This window comes from Phymastichus coffea, unplaced genomic scaffold, assembly GCF_024137745.1.
Source record: "Phymastichus coffea isolate CEN01 unplaced genomic scaffold, Cenicafe_Pcof_1.1 PCOF00022, whole genome shotgun sequence".
Lineage (NCBI taxonomy): Eukaryota > Metazoa > Arthropoda > Insecta > Hymenoptera > Eulophidae > Phymastichus > Phymastichus coffea.
Window position 1 is genome coordinate 3,992,273 of NW_026706833.1, and position 14,123 is coordinate 4,006,395.

The window sequence follows — 14,123 nt, forward strand, 5'->3', positions numbered from 1 at the left end:
CATTCCGTCAACATTCATTTGGAACTCTTTTAAAAGGATTCTGGCATCATTGTTAGCGGCATTCGAAAAATAAGGTCCTTGAATATCAAGTATATATCCATCTGGAGCTACAAACATGGCAGGTTTTAATAAATGTCTGTTCTTATGAACACAAAACGATTGACGCAAGGCTTTAAAATAAGAACTCTTCTCAATATTTAGATCAGTACAATCATTGTACACAATTGCCGTCGGTTCTTCAGGTGTGGCATTATACAAGCGATTTGCAAATGGTGTTATATATCTTTCTATGTATTCCTCCCTTGGCGAGAACTGCGGAGGCCGAGGTAGCGAGATCGCAACCACAGCCTCAAATCGCAGACCAGAGTCAGCTCGGGGTAGCGCATTCGCAACAACAAATTGTAGCGGGGGAAGGTGTGAGCCGCGATCCGGTAGCAGCAATTTTGTTAGAGTTAGCTCGTTTAACGCCAGAACAACGGGAAGAAGTGACCAGGATCCAACGCCAGGCATGTGAACTCGCTGCCAGGGCGATTGGCAAGGGCGCAGCCCCAGATAGAGCATGAGAAGGCTGAGGTACCAAATCTGTTCACTTTAAAAGGGTTTTATGTTGTTTTGATTTGTTTTATTTTATTTTTATTTTGTCTGTGTATGGCATGTTTATTTTTGTTTATTTATTTTTATTTTTATTGATTTTGAAGGTTTTGGCGAGCTGACTTATTGAAGTTTTTATGATTTTGATTTTGTAATATAGTTTTAAGTCGTTTTCTCGCTGGTCCTGTGTTCGAGCGAGGAGGGTTGCGTTGGGTAACCCACGGGTGCCTGCGGCTTCCGCAGCTTAGCGGGGGGCTATGACAGGGCTATAGCGATGCTCGCTGGCCCTGTGTGCGGCACTCTCCTCGCATGAACGCAGCGACCAAGTATACGCTATATAGCGACTACATACTTGTGTCGTTGCAGGATCTGGAGGGAGGAGCGCGACGATCGGCGAGATACTTGGTTACCGAGATAGAACCCAGAAAAATTAGCAGAGACCAGCCCATGGCGCACGGAGGCTGACCACTCTTGCAAGATCATTAAAGTTATCTTTTGAAATAGGAGAAATAGCTGCAAATTGTTCATCTGTTAAAGTGCGTTCATCTTCATATGTGCGTACAGGGCTATGCACAATTTCTTCACGCATCGCTTGAACAAATGATTGTAATTCTGGACCATTCAAAATGTATGGTCTATTAATGAACCTGAAATCTTCAATAATATTGAGTGGTAATAAACCCTTTTCATCCAAATGCTCATTACAGCAACAGTATCTTGCTGGCACATAAATGTTTCGCTCTACAAAAATATAAACTCTGGATTGCAAACTTAATCTGTGAATGTTAATACGTCTATGGCACACCAAACATTCATTATTAGTACGATGAGAAAGAACATTGAGTCGAGTGCAATTGGGATCAGCCTGTAACATTTGAATTTCACGGCGTATTGTTATATTACAATTGTTACAGATTCGAGTTTCAAGATCAATAGGAGCTTCTGGTCTTCCATTCTCCAAGCGTCTTGTAAAAGCGATTTATCGTAGAAGGTCATCTTCAGCGTTAGCCAAAAGTATCATTACTCTAGCATGTAAAGCGTTAGGGCAAATATAGCAAGGAATCCGACATCTATTAGCCATTTTAACAACCAGAAATAATTATATTCTTTTGCAATGAAATCAAATCAGTACTGTACAGTTAATTATTCTCTGCGATGAAGACTTGTATTTTTTGTATTCTACTGTATCCCAGTATACATTGTAAGACATGTAAATCAACAGCGTAAGCATTTATTTCTGGGTGTATAATTAATAAACGTTGTTCAAATAACAATGAATAAGGAAGTCTGAGGAAGACTGCCCTGGATTTATTCTAAACTAAGATTATTTTTAAGAATTCAGAAAAGAAATATTACAACGATCTCTCTACAAGCCACGAACTCTTCTCCGCAATATCCTGCAATGGTGGACTGCAGTGGTGGCAGCCTCATAACCATGCATATTGAGATTACAATGGCAAGAGTTGGTATTTTTAGAAAAAAAGGAATGTTTTTTTAAAAATATAGAATTGTGTATCGGCTTACGACTACTGACCGGCCATCGTCAGTACGAAACAAGTAGTAGCTTTCGTAGACACATATTGAAAAAAATAACGAAACGGTTCTACTTAAGGATTATGGCAAACAAAAAGTTTTAGAGAGAGTGAGGCTCCTATCTAGTGGTGAAAAAGTGAAATGAAATATATAAAAAGTGAAATGAAATATTCAAACTCGATTACTCCTGGGCTAGTCTCTCAATAACAAGTCGAGTTTCAATATTTCATTGTGCATTTTCTGACACACTAACACGCATAATGAATAACACACACAAACACTAACACACGTAGATAATTACACATGAACTAACCCACACACACATAAACTCACACACACACACACACACAGGGATCAGACGCCCATCACGTCCACGCCGTTGATCGTGGATTCGGCTGAGAATGGGTCACCGTACACTATCACTTTCGCGTAAAACAAAGAGATATACGGATCAGAGAAAGAGGTTGTGAGTATTTATATGTGCATCGACTTTCAAATGTCCACAAAATATAAATCAATGTACATGCATTCAATAAAAGCATACCATTGTCGTCTTAAAATGGCTAAGACGTATACTATGTATTTTTGGAGCTAACACCCTTGATTTGTCCCTAAAAAACGAGTTTCCGGATATGGTACCCATGGAGATATTTGATCAGTATGTTACGAACTATCGATTTGTTAGTGTAAGATTTAAATTAACCGAAAGTATTTTTCCATTGGTTTTGTGCGGGGTTTTTTACTTTGATACCCTACCTCTATTGCATGCTAGTGATTTTCAGCCGCGAACGGTTACATACGGGTACCACTAATTCGCTGTATTTTCGGGTCACTTGATAGGTAACATACGCGCGAATTCTAACGTCCTCATGACCTGAATCAAGGAGCCATCACCTGAGCTGCCAGCATCCATAATTAAGGAGGAAAAATAGAGAGGAGAGTTGGACACCAAGGCCTGAAGTGAGGATACCACGCGTATCCCCCGTCTGTCCACCCTGCGCAGTCGCCGTTAAGCAGACCGGGATACGCGATAACCCTACTGGCCTTACCCCCGACGATCGCCGTAATCAGCCGACGGTCTGGCGCCCTAAATAATCGGGGGTAGAGCCAAACAGGCCCTGTGGCGGAAGAAACTCGGAGCGCGGTTAAAACCCCCGAAATTCCCTGCCACAATATTATAAAATATTTCTCTCCACCAAAACCTGTAGTTCTGTGTGGTCCATTTAAATCAGTATGAATTACTTCTAAAATTTCTTTAGCATGTGTTCTCTTATTTTTAAAAGGTACATTAGCCATTTTGCTTTGTATACAATTTGAACAAGTCATATTATCATTTTCTAATTTTTCCGGTAGACCATCAACTATCTTTTCATTTACTAATTTATTCAAATATTTAAAGTTTACATGGCCGAGCGCTCTGTGCCATTATTCTTTTTCTGTAATCTTTATTACATTTGTTTCTATATTTTCATTTATATTTTTACAAAAACTTTTCATGTGGTATAAATCATCTATTTTTAATGCTACAGCGGTTAAGTTTCGATTTTTATTATAAATTTTTGCATAGTTATTTCTAGCTACAATAGTATTATTTTCTGTAATTTTCGAAAAATTTAACAAATTTCTTTTCATATCTTTTACCAAGAAAACATTTTTTAATTTTACTTCTGTTTTATCATGATAAGTTTTAAACATCGTTTTTACAATACCAATTTTGGTCGCTTTTAACATTTTATCATCCGGTAATATTACATCAATCGGCTTATCTAATATTTTACAGTCGCATGAATATTTTTCATCATTTACAATGTGGTGCGTACATCCACTATCTAATAGCCACTGAATCACATTCGAATTCTCACTTCTATACTCACTTAAATTATTCACATTCACTTTCACTACTTGTGTTGCCCATGCTTCAAGCGATGTCTCGTTGTTGCGCTGTATGTCTCTCGTTCCTCGCTGATGAGCTGCTCCTCTGCCTCTGCCAAAACCTCGTTGAGCTGCGCCTCTGTCGTAACCTCTCGATGATCCTCGATGACCTCTTGAAGTTGACTGCTCTCCTCGTCCTTGGCTCTGCTGTGCTTCCCAGCAATCTTTTATGTGGTGTCCACCTCTTCCACATTTGTAACAATTCCTTTTTGTTTTCACGTTGAACTTACTAGCATTGGATCCGCTTCCTCCTTTTTTCATGCTTTTCTCTTGTATTTTTAATTTCACTAAGTCCACAGTTCTTTCTCCTTCTGGGACTAAATCAATAAAATCACCAATATAACTATATTCTGGTGGCACTGCTTTTATCATATATCTCATTTTTTCATCTTCTGTTAAGCTTGCTCGTGTAGCTTTCAAATCATTACATGATCTTTCAAAATCAGTAAAAAAATCTTCAACAACACTGTAATCCTTTAATTTGATTTCTTCTAGCTTATTTCTATTCAAAATTTGAAAAGTCGTTGATTTATTGGAATAATTTTTATCTAATACTTGAATCATTTCCAACGTAGTTTTACACTCGTTTATATACTCAAGCTGTTTATCTGAAACAGCGCTGATTAATAATGTTTTTGCTTTCAAATCTAGTTTCTTCCCCGCATTTGCATCTTCAGAATCAAGTTTTTTTCTTTTTGCTGGTTCTTGACACTCTTTATATTCAAGTATATTCATAAGTCTCAATTTCCAGCTACTAAAATTTGCTCCATCAAACACTGGAATTGAAATATCGTCAATTTTCGAATATATTGCCATCTTTTCTTCTATATTTTTAGTAATTTCTATTTTCAAAATTACCACTCTTTTCAACGTTTGCAGAAAAACTTTTTTTAAATGATTTCTCAATTCTTTATCTATTTCAACAATCTCACTTTCTATAAAATTCTTATTTTCACTTAAATCGTTATTTTCTTCTTTTTTAAATTTATTCAACAAATTATGCTTTTATTGGGATAGGTGTGAGCAAGGTGAAATAAATGTAAGTATAATTATAAAAGTATAAAAGGTTTTATTATCTACTCTCCGAGATGCACCACGTCCACATAGTACAAACGATGAAGTCGCATTGAGCGAGCCGCCGCAGAGACACTCACTGCTACAGTAGCGCCACACGCACACATATGTTACACACTGTATGCTGGGCGTATACACATGTACACCTCTATATTCTCAACACTCCCTCACGAACAGTATATAGTGTGTTTCTTTATTTCTTAACAGTAATAAATGTAATCTCCTACAAGTATTTACCAAAACAACATAAATTTTTTTTTTTTTTTTTTTTCTTTAATTCTTTAAACTATCAACTCAACTTCTATTATATTTAAGTGACTTAGTTATTTTGGTAACATCAGTTATAAGAACGATTTCTTAACTATAGAATGATAATAATAACAAAAAGAAAACTGTTTATCTCTCCCATTCTGGTGCATAATAGATCCACATATGCTGATCGTAATCCCAGTAATAATTATTACCCTCTTCGTCTGTCATCCATTTTCTACCAGTTTCCACATGATGAGTAACAACATTCTCTTGATACTCATAGTTCGCATCAGGTGCCACATACGCATCACGAGAACTATCAGTTACCCCGAAATCTGAAACATCAGTAAGATTAAAAATCGATTTAGTCAAATTTTCGTGTAACACAAATGACAATGGCTTAGTAAATATGTCTGCCAATTGTTGCTTAGATGCTACCCATTTTATATTTATCAAACCACGATTTGTGCATTCTTTAACGTAATGAAATCTAATCTCCGTTAAATGTCTTAAGCCTACTCCTCCTTGAATTTTAGTGCTAGCTATTGCAGCCATATTATCGCATTTCAGCGTCATGGGATATATGTTATCGCCTGTAATTATTTCTAATGAGAAGCTCAAAGCAATCATTTCTTTACAAGCTTCACTCATTGCAATATATTCAGCTTGACAAGTTGATAAAGACACATAGTGTTGTTTCTGGGTTTTCCATGCAATTATGTCTCCATATAATCTCACCAAATATCCGCATGTTGTTAGAGAACCTTTGCAATCCGCGAGACTCGCATCTGAATATGCATCGATTCCGTTCCTTTTACCGTAGTAAGTTAAAGAGTAATTTCGAGTATGTACTAAATACCGAAAGACGCGATCAAGCATTTTCCATTCTACCTCAGTTGGGTTCAGTTGATGCCTACTCAATACATTGACTGCGTAAGATGTATCCGGTCTTGTGCAGTTAGCTAAATACAAAAGTGAACCCACAGCTTCACGATATTTAGTATGAGATATACCGCCTTCGTTTTTGCACTCTCCTTCTCTATCTCTCCTCATTCGATTAAGTACTTGATTCGTTATCATTGGCGACTTTTGCCCATGCGCTTTATCATAGCCGAATTTTACTAATAATTTATCTATAAATTTCGTCTGATTAAGTTTCAATGTACCTCGTTTCCTATCTCGTATAATCGTTATTCCTAAATATTCGTTAAGTTGTCCCAAGTCTTTCATTCTAAATTTAGATTGTAACTTATTCTTATATTCATCGAGCAATCTTTTGTCATTTCCGGTCATAATTATATCGTCTACATATAAAACAGCTATTATAATCACCTCTCCAATTTTCAATACGAATAAGCAAGGATCATTTTCGTTTGTTTTATAACCTAGCTTAGACATAGTTTCATGAAATGTTTGATACCAACGATTTGGGTTAGTTTTTAGGCCATACAAAGATTTGATGAGTCTGCAAACTTTAGATTACTTTTCTGAATTATCAATTTCTATACCGTCAGGAATTTCAATGTATATTTCTTCTTGTACTAAACTATTTAGAAAAGCCGTTTTTACATCTAATTGATATAGGATTAAATCATGCTTATTTGCATATGCAAGTACGGCACGAATCAATGCTAATCGAGTAACTGGTGCATAAGTCTCCTTTAAGTCATATACATTTGAGTCTTTAAAACCTTGTATTACAAGCCTAGCCTTTTTCATAGGTTTTCCTAATGAATCTCCTTTTGTTTTAAACACCCAACGCGTAGTCAAAATATTAGGTTTACATCCTTTCGAGTCAACAGTTGGTCTGTCTACTATTTTATATACGTTATTCAAATTCATTGCTTCCAGTTCTACATTTATTGCTTCTATCCATTCAGTGTTATCATTTCTACTCATTGCTTCGCGGTAATTTTTAGGATCGCCAAGTATACTAGCCAAAAGTATGTAAAATTCCTCATCGCAGTTTTCATTTTCAGATCCATCAAATGAGGCAAAAAGAATTAAAGGATCAGGCACAAGTGGAGTTTTCCTTGGTCTTCCTCTTTTACGTTTAGCATTGGATTCTACTGACTCTCCCTCATTTTCAATGCTTTCTACCTGTTCACTACTTGGTTCAATTTCTAATTTTTCAGCTTGGAATCGTTCTCCCTCATTTTCTATCAACTCATCCGAATTTTGATTCAACGGGACTTCTCGAGTTATAATTAATTCAGTCTCTTCCTTAGGCAATTCAAACATTCCTTTATATACAAATCTCTCCACGAAAATTACATTTCGCGTTTCTATCAACTTTTTAGTTTCTGGGTGATAAACAATGTATCCAGTAGGCATATACCCTACAAGATAGGCTCTAAAACTAACAGGGTCAAATTTCTTTTCATTATCCACTGTAACTTACGATAGGCAACCGAATATTTTTAATTGATTGATGTCAAAGTGATGATTTGGGGCGAGCAGCCTGATAGGTGCTTGCATGTCAAGCGTGCTATGAGGACTTAAATTGTAGAGATAAGTTGCAACTCCTAAAGCAATATCACACATGTTCGCTGGTAGGCCTGAATCTATCAATAAAGCTCTAACTTTCTTTTGTATAGTTTGATTGAATCTTTCTACTACTTCATTGTGTTCAGGCGTACCTGGACAAACGGTCTGTAGTTGTGCTCCGAACTCCTTTAATACTTTAACAGTCTCCTTACTAGTAAAGTCGGTACCTTTATCGCAACACATATAAGATATTTTTACGTCTCTCCGGATAAGATTCCTAGCTGATATAATAAATTCCCTTAAACAGCCCGGAACGTCACTTTTGTGTTTGAGTGCAAATGTACCTGCATATCTAGAGTAACTATCTACAAAGGCTACGATAAACCTATATTGAGTTGGATAAGTCGCCGGACTTATGTATCCCATAACGTCCGCGTGTATTTTTAGAAATGGCTGTGCCTCTCTATGTCTAATTTTAGTAAAAGGTAGTTTATTTAATTTGGCTCGAAAACAAACATCACATTCGCGAATTCCTTCGTCAAAATCTGAGACGTTGAAATCTTTAAGATCAGGATACAATTTACGGAACTTATACATATATTTAGCGGACATGTGTCCTAACCTAGTATGCCATAATATCGCAGTATTCAGTTTATCTCTCCTATCGTCCTTAAATCTAATTACACCATTTACTTTCTCTGCTTGTATGTCAGTTGATTTTTCTATTCTCCTGTTATTAACAGTATTTAAGAGTTTGTTTATTAACTCATTATTGCCTTCATCAGCAATCTTTTGAGTAGTTAAATTCTCCTCTCCTTCGTTTATAGTTTTACCACTCCTAGTCGCTAAGTTTAGAAAGACTCTTTCAGTTGTTTTTATGATGTCATGATTTTTATTATTACGTTTTACTTCTATTACCCAAAATGGCCTTTTGTACAATCCGGTCAAAATTGGTTTTTTAGTTAACGGATCATATATTTTTCACCTGTTTATTATCTAAGTAAACTTGCATGCCCTGATCAACAAATTTGCGTAAGGATAGCAGATTTTTAGCTAAATTTTTTGCGTATATAACCTTATTTAACTTAAGCGTTTCTCCATTTTTAAGCTGTACTTCTACCTCTCCAACACCTTGATAATTTAGACTTGCACTGCTATTCTTATTCGCGCATTTAATGACACCGTTGTCAGACACATCCAAGCTTTTAAACATGAGTCACGTATTAGAGATATGATCGGTTGCACCCGAATCTATAACAAAGTCGTCTAATTCATTATCGGTTTCACCCTCTATGCTACTATTATCTGACTCATTCTCGACACCTACTAAATTTGCCTTAGGTTTAACTTTCTTTGAAGTGTTAGACTTCTTACCTTGGGAAGGATGTAACCTTTTCGGTGGTCCATAATTTTTCTCTCCTGAAAATCTCCCCTCTCCAGAGTTATTCCGAGAGCTAGATCCCGTCTTCAATCTTTTGTTTGTATCATTCGAACAATTGTCTAATGAATTTGAGGGATGCGAGCGCTTTCCGCTATGTCCTGCTTTACCCCCACTACCTTGCGAATTTTGAGGACACTGCCACTGGAGGTGGTCTTGACTATTGCAAGTGTAGCAAGCCTTGTTAGCAAGTTTGCAATGTACCTGCTTGTGATTGTAGCTACCACATCGATAGCACCGCTCCTCTCCATCTACCCTATTGGACTGTGCATGCATAGCACTGCTTGTACTGCTTTGGTTTTGTTGCTGCTGTAATTTATTTTGACCAATGTTTAACACGAGTTGTTTCAAAGCCTCGTAACTACAATTTGTGCCATTTGAGGCTTTAGTAACGCAATCAACTGAAGCTACGTGTGGAACAGCCCTTAATACCGCATTGTAAAATAATTTGCGTTTTTCATCTTCCGGATATTGATTAGTTTTCGAGTGCAATTCATAAATCCTAACTGTTCTTTCGAAACGAGCTACAAAGTCATATGCAGTTTCCTTCCTGCTATCATATTTAATGTTAATCAAATTCTGAAAAGCAGTGTGTTCATTTAACCCTATTTCAGCTAACTTTCTCTCCTTTAACGACTGCATAATTTCTATTGGATTAGAAATATGAGTAACGTCTGTTGTATACTCCTCTCCAAGATGATTTATAATTATGTCTTTGACTTTGATTTGATCATGTTCGAATTTGTGTTTGTCGACATTTTCTATTTCATTTTTATTCAATACATAAAAAAGTTTCTTTGACTTTAGTTCAGTATGCAAAAAATCCCTAAAGGTGTCAAAACGCATTTTCTTAGAAAGACTATATCTCCTTTGAACATTTGATTCTCCATTAGCAAATTCTACGCTTATTCTACTTTCATTGCCGATAGTCTCATTGCTCACATAGCCTACACGTATATTTTTACTCAAATTTTTAGAAATTAGATGAGCTAACGCGGTTAAATCTGGATCAGTTACGACTTTGTCGTTATTATGATGTACATTCATGAACTTTACCTTGTTTTTAACAGGATTAGGAGTAGAAGTTGACGTTGGATTGGCGAATCCTTTAGTCAATGATAAGGGATTTGCATTACTGCTCTCCTCTCCTCTACCATCAGCTTCAAGTTGACTTTCATTAGTCTTCAACTTTTTTACAATACGAAAGCCACTTTCCGCGTCCCAATCCTCCTCTTCTTCTTCTTCGTACTGATCTTTTTCGTCGGCTAGAGTAGTGTCATCAATTATAGGCGATGGAGTATGATATTGAAGATTCACCTTTTGTTTGCTCGTAACTGTGGGGTCCTTGTGGCCGGAGTCAGCGGAACGTTGACTATCATTCGACACAACAACAGTCGTTTCGCTTGCTCCATCCACTGTTGGCTTTGTAGCCTTCTCCAGCAGGTCAACGACCTTCGAGAGTAACAGATTTGTTGTTTCAAGATTTTTCTCCACCTTGTCTGTTTTCTCCAACAGCAGTTTCGTAACTGAATTTGACGAAAGCGGAGCCTTCGGCTGTGGTGGTGAGGTAGTCTTCTTTCTCAGCTGAAGTTGAGTGGCCTTTTCAGAGAATTGGCCCTCGAGCCAACCCAGTTGGCGGTCATTCAAAACACCAGACTCTGTTGAATAAGAAAAAGAAATTAGAGAAAAGTAATTTTATTTATAGTCAGAGGTTTGATGCTACTAAATAGTTTATGGTTACCAACCACAAGCTATTTGTAACGGGTATAACCTTCTGCCTGCTAGTACCACTAGGTCAGGTTTCCAGTTAACAAACCCATAGTCTTTATCCCAGATGTCAACAGATACCATCTGCGTACAAAATGGTTAGGACCCTCTCGACTGTGTGAAACACTGATGTGTCTGGCTATAGCACAGACACCCTCTCTCCCAAGTGTTCAAAAATGAAACACCCCAGTGCACTGTCTTCCTGAATGTTATAAACAAACATGAAAACAAAAATCATCTCTACTCGACAAAGAAAAAGAAAGAGAAAAAAATAAATGTGAAAAACCAATAATAGTTTTTCTTACTCAAAGGTAGTGTTTCTGGCTGTCCTTGTGTGCCAGTAAACAGCAGACCAAAATTTTCTGGTGCAGATTTCATTATCACCAGGTATACGCCACATGTAAGTGGGTATATGTCATCGATTTTCAACTTTTCCCAGATAGCGTTCTTGATCTCCATCATTTTTTGTGCTAAATAAATAAATTGAATATAATTTAGCAAATACTTCAAATTATTAAAAGTGTGTATACGTGCAAGGCACCTGTATATTCACATATATATATACATGTGTACTTACACGTACACTCTTATACACGTCAGCCTTAACGTATTGCATATGAACGCATGCAATAAGCAGTTGAGCACCACTTGCTCTTTACTCTGAGAGCGCTGAGAACAGAGAATAAAAGCTGTGTGCTTGTATCTTTCTCTCTCTCTCTCTCTCTCTCTCTCTCTTACTCTTGTATCGCGCGCGAACGAGGTGTGCGCGCGTCGCCAAGTCGGTTACTACTCATCTTCTCTCTCTCTCTCTCTCTCTTTATAGCATTGGTTGCGCGCGCACGTCCTCCTCGCTTAGCAACAACGACGTCTCGCCATGTTACCGGCCGGCGTGCTGATTCCAAGAATCAACAGGTCGACGCATGTTGGCCAATATGATGTAATACGCGATTCGATCTTTATTTCTTTTAAATCTGATTGAATTCGACCGCGACTTTATACGGCACTCCCGAATAAATAAAAAGAAAAAGGCACTCGCGATCACGATGATTATGTTAAAATTCACCACTTACCCCTTGGTGTAATTGATGCCTTTGTTGTATGAAGGCCACCTCTTCCACCAGGAACACCGCTACCGGAGCCTTCACCCGTTGATGCATTCATGGTGCAAAAACTCTCTCCTCTCCTCTCCTCAAAGATACACCAAAAAACAAAATTCCTTTGTCGCCGAAAATGGCGTTCCACGTGCACACACGTTCACCCACACGAACACCTTTCAACACAATTATTTCAGCCTTGCTCGACCTAACAGTTTTGCGCAGAGGAACGCGTGATGGGCTCATAACCTATTGGGATAGGTGTCAGCAAGGTGAAATAAATGTAAGTATAATTATAAAAGTATAAAAGGTTTTATTATCTACTCTCCGAGATGCACCACGTCCACATAGTACAAACGATGAAGTCGCATTGAGCGAGCCGCCGCAGAGACACTCACTGCTACAGTAACGCCACACGCACACATATGTTACACACTGTATGCTGGGCGTATACACATGTACACCTCTATATTCTCAACAGCTTTTCATATTCAAACATGTGCTTTTTTTTTTTTTAATCTGCTCGCATCGGCTTCAGTTTTGCACTAATTTGTCTCTCATAACTTACAAAATTATATGAGCGGCAAAAGCAAATTTCTACTTACATGAAAACCACGGACCTCTGCTACCATGTTTGGATCCGTGGAGTAAATAAGTTTGAGATTGTTGATTTATATATTTATTTATTAATGAAGAAAAGAATTAATTATAATATAATGAGAATCAGAGATTTGAGAGCATCGTGCTCTCGCTCAGTGCGTGCCGTAGCTTGTGGCCGCTCTCAGCTTACTTGCTATGCTGTAGTACACGCATGTACAATTTCACACTCACATACACACATACTACCGTACTGTACTAGTGGTGCGTTCGTAACGTTTACACTCTTAATGTGATAGGAATGTACCTTATATCTCAACAACATGTTTTTAAATAAATTTTCAAAATTTATATAAAATCTATCATTAGGATTCAATTAAATAATTAAAAACAAATTTAAAAAAAATATGATATATACGGAGAATCGAACCTGCGTTCCCAACTTCCGCATGTCAACGCTCTACAGCTTGACCTATGACAACTGTTATAATTACATTACGTGCTGACTATATTATTTTTTGATTTCCAGAATATTGTAAGAATATTATTAGCAAATAAGAAAAAAATTATTATTAATTGTCTTTAATATAATGAATATAGCTTAGAAGATGCCTACCTTATACTTACCTGCTCCTTCCGTTGAAAAAAATATAATAGGGATAGATAAAAAACACAAGATTGCAGTTTATCAATAATTATCTTTTTTTGTTCGTATGTTATTATATAGCTCTGAAAAGTGTTGTTAATTAATAAATTAGTTTGGTCAAATTTATCAATAATTTTTTATTACGAAGAAGTTTTAAACGTGGACAAGAAAAAGTGGCCCTAAAATGGACCGATCACTGCTTGATAATGGCAAGAAAAAGAAAACGCACGCGCGATTACAGAGAAAAAGATTATTATTATTACCTTTAATATAACTTAAAAGAAACCTTCTTTATACTTATCTGTTGCTTCCGCTGAAAAAAATATAATAGGGATAAATAAAAAAAAACACAAGGTTATAGTTTACGAATAATTATCTTTTTTTTGTTTGTTCATACGTGTGGAAAGTGCTAGTTTGTTATTTATTATTGACAAGAAAACGAAGCTCCGAAATGTTGTAATTTTGATTGTTTTTTTGTTCAAATGTTTAATTTATCTTTGTTTAATACTTACCTTTGTGGCTAGGATATACTTGCTCATACGTTTATATATAGCACTGAAATAAATAAATTTTAAATAAATAATAATCGATGATATCAATGAAATGAGCCGATGTAGCTTGCCACTGTCAATGGCTTGCTATCGCCTGTGGATCGTTCGTTGCCATTGACCCATTTAAATACCTTGCATGTTGAGTAAAAAAAAAGCGCAAG